The sequence below is a fragment of the Orycteropus afer genome, unplaced genomic scaffold (assembly GCF_000298275.1).
Source record: "Orycteropus afer afer isolate SDZICR_OR568_19922 unplaced genomic scaffold, OryAfe1.0 scaffold00274, whole genome shotgun sequence".
Lineage (NCBI taxonomy): Eukaryota > Metazoa > Chordata > Mammalia > Tubulidentata > Orycteropodidae > Orycteropus > Orycteropus afer.
Window position 1 is genome coordinate 2,592,547 of NW_006921861.1, and position 8,077 is coordinate 2,600,623.

General features: G+C 38.2%; 1 pseudogene; it reads left to right on the forward strand.

Moving 5' to 3' along the window:
• Window positions 1-1,599: 1,599 nt before the first annotated feature.
• On the forward strand, window positions 1,600-3,122 carry LOC103205233 (annotated as a pseudogene).
• Window positions 3,123-8,077: the final 4,955 nt, after the last annotated feature.

The window sequence follows — 8,077 nt, forward strand, 5'->3', positions numbered from 1 at the left end:
GAAAGGGCAGTGTTGTGTTCTTATTGGGAGAGATACTTACTCTGGATATGGACTTGCCTTCCCTGTACAGAAAGCTTCTGCCCATTACCATCTGGGGATTAATAGAATAATTTATCCACCATCGTTGTATCCATCACAGCATTGCCTTGGATCAAGGAACTCACTTCTCAGCGAATGAAGTTTGGCAAAGTGCCCATGCTCATGGAAATCACTTGTCTTACTGAGTTCCCCATCATCCTGAAGCAGCTGGCTTGATAGAACAATGAAAAGGCCTTTTAAAGACATAATTACCATGGCAACTAGGTGGTAGTACCTTGCAAGGTATGTTTTCCTGGGGGCTGTATAAGCTCTAAATTAATATCTAACATATGGTGATGCTTCTCCCATAGCCAGGATTCACAAGTCTAGGAATCAAGAAGTGGAAATAGGAGTGGCATCCCTCACTACTACTAGTGACCTACTTGCAAAATTTCTACTTCCAATAACACTATGCTCTGTGGGTCTAGAGTTCTTAATTCCAAAAATAAGAATGCTCCCACCAGGAGGCACATCACTGATTCCATTGAACTGGAAATTATGAATGCAACTTGGCTATTTAGGAGTCCTTATGCATCTGGATGGACAGGCAATACTTTATTCATTGGTGGATTGATCCTGAATACCAAGGAGAAATGAGATAAATACTGCATAATGTTGGTAAAGAAGAGTATGCCTGGAAAACAAGATATCTTTAGGCTGTCTCTGAGTATTACAATGCCCTGTGATTAAAGTCAATGGAAAACTACGGCAATCCAATTCTAACATGACTTCTAATTCCTTCAGGAATTAAAATTTGAGCTACTGAATCAGGCAAAGAACCAAGCCCAGCTAAAGTGTTTGTTGAGAGAAAGCAAAATATGAAATGTGTGGTGGTTGTTGTTGTTGTTATGCGCCGTCAAGTCAAACCCGACTCATACGCCAGCCGTCTGGTTAGCAGGCAAGTGTCTTAGCCACTATGCTACCAGAGCTCCCGGAATGTGTGGTGGAAGAAGATAATTGTATGTACCACCTATGGCCACATAACCAGCTGGAGAAATGAGGATGAGGAATGTAATTGTTTTTAGTATTTCTTCCTTATTTTGTTATACCCATACACACAGAGAGAGAAAGAGAGTAAAATATCTTTGTTTTCTTCTTTTCTTTATCCAATTATTAAATATGATATGTAATGTACACATTAGCTTTATCCTGTTAGATTCAAGCAGAAGGTAAAAGGAATACAGAGAGTCACCATACCAAAAATAATTGGTTGATGTTCCACCAATTTCAAGAAGTAGCATATGAACAAGAACCAATGGTATTGAAGGAAGAAGTCCAACATATACTGAAGGCACTGACCAAAAAAAAAAGGCTCCAAGAATTGATGATATACCAACTGAGATGTTTCAACAAATGGATGCAAAGAGATGGTCTTTTGGGCACAGACAAACAGAACCCACTCGGATGGGAGGTGTGGCTGCTCCGCCAGGGTCTTCTGAGCGGGAGAGCGGCTCTGCGACCACTGGTGGCCGCACTCCCTCTGCCTCTGCTAGAGATGTTTTTCCTCTCCACGTCTGGGAAAACTGGTGTGGCTGCTGCTTGATTCCACCAGACAGAGCTTGGAACCCAGTTGGCGCTGGTGGCTGGAGACGGTGGACACGAGATCTGTGCATGAAACCAGGTTTGAGGCGGCAGTGAAGGTGATCCAGAGTTTGCCGAAAATGGTTCATTCCAGCCAACAAATGAAATGATGCTAAAGTTTTATAGCTTCTATAAGCAGGCAACTGAAGGACCTTGTAAAATTTCAAAGCCTGGATTCTGGGACCCTATTGGATGATATAAATGGGATGCTTGGAGTTCATTGGGTGATATGACCAAAGAGGAAGCCATGATTGAATGTTTGGAAAAAATGACAAAGATTCTTGAGACTATGCCCATGACTGAGAAAGTGAAAGAATTGCTGCATGTCATAGGTCCATTTCATGAAATTGTAAAGAACAAAAAGTGTGATAGGAGTTCTGGTTTAACCTCAGATCTTGGTAATGTTCTGACCACTGCAAACACCAACACTGTGAATGGCAAAGCTAAAAGCAGTGATAGTGGAGCTGAGTCAGAGGAAGAAGAGGCCCAAGAAGTGAAAGGAGCAGAACAAAGTAATAATGATAAGAAAATTATGACAAAATCAACAGACTTTAACAATTTGGAAATTGTTGTCACTAATGGCTATGATAAAGACAGCTTTGCTCAGGATATACAGAATGACATTCATACTAGTTCTTCCCTGAGTGGCAAAAGCACTGAAGAAGTAAAACCTACAGAGCAAAAGTTGGAACAAATTGGAAAAACTACTGTCTGCATTCATCAAGATATAAATGATGATAATTTTGAAGATGTTGCTGGAATTCAGCATCTGACCAGTGATTCAGACAGCGAAGTTTACTGTGATTCTATGGAGCACTTTGGACAAGAAGAATCTTTGGACACCTTTTCACCAAACAATGAACAATTTAGATATTACTTGAGTGTTGATCCCAATCAACCCTTGGACAATTCTGGTTTTCCTGAAGATGTTCAAGTATCTTCTGCAAATGGCAGCACTGGATATATGCACGTGGTAGCAGTTGAGGGAAAAGGTGAAAGAAAGAGGGGAAGAGCAAATAGCAGAAGCAATAGTGGAGCACTACACCATGAGAAATGGAGTGGAGAAAATGAGGAATTCTCTAATGTCAGAAGAGGTAGAGGGCATAGGATGCAGCATTTGAGCAAAGGAGCCAAAGGTCAGCAGTGGGAAATGGAGGTGATGAAGAATGGGGCTCAGGCAGAGGGTCAAGGGGCAGCCTCAATGAGCAGATCACTCTAGTGCTCATGAGATTGCAGGAAGACATGCAGAATGTCCTTCAGAGACTTCATAAACTGGAGATACTAATTGCTTCACAAGAAAAATCATCAACATTACAGAATAGTAATCAGCCCTCCTCAACGAGACCATCTTGGTGACCCTTCAAGATGTCTCCTGGTGCATTAACTTTTGCTATTATATGGATTTTATTGCCCAATGGTTGGTGCATGGGTATTATCAAAGAAGGAGAAGAAAACTGCACTGAAGAAAATGGTATTTTACGCAAGAAGACTATTGGGCCTGAATGATCTCAGAATGAAATGCATTGTGATTCACAAGAAAGTCTTACTTTGTGATTACTTTTTTTTCTGTTGTCCAGTAGTTTGGCTTGTGTGTGTGTGTATGTGTGTATATATATAAATATATATTGCACTATAAAAATGATAACATTTTAAGGACTAATTTTGCTGATACTTGAATAATCAATCTGGTAGTGTAGTGCTAAAGCACTTGACTGCTAACCAGAAGGCTGGCGGTTCAAACCCACCAGCCACTCCTCAGATGGAAGATTGGGCAATCTATGTCCGTAGTGATACTGCCTTGGAAACCCAAGAAGGGGTCGCTATGAGTCGGGTCTGACTCAATGGAACACAACAACAAGAACAAGTGTGTTATAAGTAGCATGCATAGATTTACCGTCCCCTTAAACTTGACAATTGTTTGACTAAGTGGTCTGAAGACTCTTGTTTGGTAATATGTTTACCTGATTATCTCTTGTCTAGAAATACAAACTACTTTCCAAGGTATAATTGTAATAATGAGATCAGATTTACAAGTGGGCATTTTAATTTCCTAAATTAAATATGAGAAAGAATGCAAACCAGGATTGAATTTCAAATCAGATTAAAATGATTTTATACCTTAGTCATTGAATTGCCATACCAAGCTGCTAGGAGAGTCTTCTCCACAGTTCACTTTGTGGGCTGCCCAGAGTACTTAATTTCTATAATCTTTCTTGAGTATTCACAACTCTGACTCTAATATTCAGGTATTCTAGTATTATTAGAAAGTAGAGCCTATGTACTAGGCTTAAGTTCTACAAATGATTCATAATACAGACACAACCTGCTGAAAAAAAATGATGGAGAATGGAGTGTGAAAGCATATTCTGAGCTTGCAAACCATTAATAAAATTTCTATCCAATCATGTACATTTATTCTTTGTAATCATTTTTCTTCAACTGAGGATACCTCGTTTCTTCTTTGTAGGGTGCTTTGAAATATGCAATAAAAACTTATTTATACTATTTTTACAAACTACGAAAATACATGAACATCACTCTTCTGCAACTGGAAAACTACACAGACCGGACTTCTAACCTCTTAGTGCCTCAGTTTTTCCTTCAGGATATAATATTTGAGATATACCTACTTCACAGGGGTACTGGAAGGATTTACAAGCTAGAGGGCCAGAAGATTCCATATGAACAAAGAATACCCAACTAATGCAAATATTAGTCCCTTTTCTTCCCACACCCACGTTTGGACTAGGACAACTTTAATTTAGATTATTGAAGACATTTTTAGAGAATTATTCTTCTTATATACCTTCCAAAACTCCCTGTTCACTTACTGCATTTTCCACATAAAATGCGCACATGAAAATAACAAGCACATGCATATAACATGCATAGTGTGCATAGGAAATTATCACTCAAGGGGGTTGCCGTTTGCAAACAATGTGTATGAGGCACAAATTATTTGTGTAAAAATATGGTAGATATGTGTACTTTAAAGATTTGAGTCAAAGGCTTTGAAGAAAATAATTTTTCAATATTCTTAATAATGTACAATTTGGGGATTAGCATGTGTTCAGGGTATTTTAAATGGGTGAAAAAGAGTAATCCATCCCTAGTGTACGGAAAGGTTCTTTGTTTGCCTGAAGAAAAAGAGAATATGCTTTTCCCGAGACTCTCTTATCTCATTTTTTCTTTCATGTAACTTAATGTTATTTTATTTTTTTAATCCTATTTTATTAAAATGTGTCTGTCTAAAGGGATCTACTGATATGTACTTTATTTTTTAACTGTCTTCTATTTATTTTTTGATGTGAATGTTTTCATTTTCTTTGAGGTTACCCTGTGATTTATAATTTTCTCCCCCAGTTTGGATAAGTCCATTCTATCTTGCAACTCACTTGACGTCCTCACCATTTAGAAGTTCTGTAACTACACAGTCTTTTCCCTCTTTTCAGTTTGTAGTTGTCCTCATTTGCCAATTGATGTCTCTGGTTCCCTATTTACAATCTTGTAAGCTTATTTTACTTTGGATATGTCCATAGCTGTGGTTTCTGGGTTATGTCATCTTGTGTACTAATGGTCAGTTGTTGTTTGCTATTTTTGGTTCTCTGTTCAAAGGACACCCTTTAGCATCTCTTGTAAGGTTGGTCTGGTTTTAACAAATTCCCTTAGTTTCTACTTATCTGGAAATCTCCTAATTTCACCATCATATTTGAGGGACAATTTTGCCAGGAATATAATTCTTAGTTGAAAAATTTTCTCTTTTAGGGTTTTATATATACCATCCTATTGCTTTCTTGCTTGCATGGTTTCTGCTGAGAAATCAAAGCTTATTCTTACTGGTTGTCCTTTGTAACTTTCTGTTTTTCCCAGGCTGCTTTCAGGATTCTTTCTTTGTCTTTAGTTTTGATGAGTTTGCTGATGATATGCCTTGGTGATTTTCTTCTGGGGTCTATCCTGTTTGGGGTTCATTGGACTTCCTGAATGGATATATTCTCATCTTTCATCATATCAGAGAAGTTCTCTTCCAACAAACCTTGGACAATTTTCTCAGTGGTTTTCTTTTTCTCTTTCTGTTCTGGAATTCCATTGACACTTAGGTTATTCCTTTTGATGGTATCCCACATGATCCTTAGGCTTTCTTCATTTTGTTTTGATCTTTTTTTCTGATTGATCCCTTTCCAAAGAAGTATTCAGGTATTTGTCTTCAATGTCATTAATCGGTCTTGTTTTGCATCAATTCTACTCCTTTGCCCTTTCAATGTGTTATCTATTTCTGACAATTTACTATTAATTTTCTGGATTTCTAGCTGTAGATTTTGAATCATTTCTAATTTTCCATTTATTTTGTCATTTTGTTCTTGTATTTTCTTCCAAAATTCTTCTAGGGTTTTACCTGTGTTTTCCTTGATCTGTCTTTCAATCCTTTGAAGATACCTAAAAGTAATTCTTTTGAATTCCTTATCAGGGAGTTCCAGTGCTGTTTCTTCTTCAGGGATGTGTTCTGGGTCTGTATCCTACTCCCTTGTTTCTACCACTTTATCTTGCTTCTTTGTGTAGACTGTGATGGTCTGTTGTCTCTGAGACATTGTGGTGTTGTTGTATTTAGATTTCTGCTAACTGTTTGTAAAGAGCAGCCAAGGGTGAGTCAGGGTCTTCTTGGTGGTTGTTTATCATAGACCTGTTGGTGGAGAAAGAGGCAGTGACTCTCACTCAGTAAGTGAAGCTGCAGAAGGTGTGGGTATAGTTGTGTCTTATGGGGACTCTTACTGTCTCCCACTCAGTTAGACAAAAATAACGATTGAATAACTATCAAAACAGTAAAAGCAAATGGACAAAAAACACTGTGTAATCACACAGGAACAGTAACCAGAAAAGGGAAAAAAACAAAAACAAAATGAAAAATGCCACAATATCTGGGGAGAGGGCAATAAGAGAAAAAAGTAGAGAAGGAGAATAATGAAGAAAGAAATGAGAAAAACGCCAAAAGAATAGCAAGGAATGGGGTTACCCACAAGAAAGAAGGGGGAAAAAATGGAGCCAGGAACAAGGAAAAGAAAAAAAGCTGACAATTAGAACCTGGGAAGGGAAGAAAAAAGAATGATAATAAAAGGACAAAGGTAATAATAATAATAGTAGTTTTAAAACAGACAAAAACAAACAAACTAAAAAAAAAGAAAAAAAAAATCTGGACAGGGCAGGGTAGTGCACCCAGGCTCCCTCGGAGTACACAGACCAGGATGGAATTCCTGCCAGCCTAGAAGGTGGGTGGGAGTGAGGTCTGGCTGCACTTCTGTTCACCAAGAGGGTGTGAAATATAAGAGTAACAAGGGGAATGTTGCATCTTTTCAGTAGTCCATACACCTGGGATATCTTTGCGGTTCCCAGCAAGCAGAGCCTGTTCTTAAGTCCCTGGAATATGGGAGAATGCTGTTGTTTTAAATATCCAAAATGGTCAAGCCACTTGTAAACATTCAAAATGGCTGTGCCCTCCAGACAGGCAAAAGTCCACAGTTCAGCCTGCCTTTCTCTTTGCTACTTCCCCTTTTATTCACCAATCACCAGAGAAGTCCTCCATGCAGTCCCTGGCTAGCATGGTTAATTTTTAGGTTAAATCTTAGGTCCTACCACCACTCGGCAATATCCAAGCTGTCTGTGTCATCAGAATCGCTGCCAGACTGCACCTCCATATGTCTCCTTTTTTGGTGTTTTCATGCAAATTCTTCTGCTAGCTGGAGTTTAATCCACTTCTACATCCTTTCCTTCATAGCTCAGGGGTCCAGGATTATCTTCTGTATCTGTGTTAATTGGTTCTCCTTTTCTTTGTTGTAGAGGGTCTGTGCAGTCTTTCTGGCTATTTCACCATCTTACTGGAACTCCTTACTGTCTTCTATTTATTTTGAAAAGAAAATGAAGGAAGTCACAATTACATGTAAAAAATAAAGTTTATTCCTGTGGATCAGGCATTATTTAAAAAAATAAAAAAAGGTGGTCTTTTGTCTATGCCAAGAAATTTGGAAGACAGCTACTTACCCAAGTGACTGGAAGAAATCCATATGCTCATTCCATAGAAAGATGATCCAACATGATGTAGACATTATCAAACAACATCATAAAAATCATGTGGAAGTAAAATTTTGCTGAAGATAACTCAAAAATGATTGCAGGAAACTTCCAGAATTTCAAGCTGGATTGAGATGAGGACATGGAAAGACAGATATCATTATTGATGTCAGATGGATCTTGGCTGAAAGCAGAGAATACCAGAAAGATGTTTACCTCTGTTTTATAGACTACACAAAGGCATTTGAGAGTGTGTATCACAACAAATTATGGATAACATTTCAAATAATAGGTACCCCAGAACACTTAATTGTGTTAATGTGGAACCTGTACATAGACCAAGAGTCAGTCATTCAAA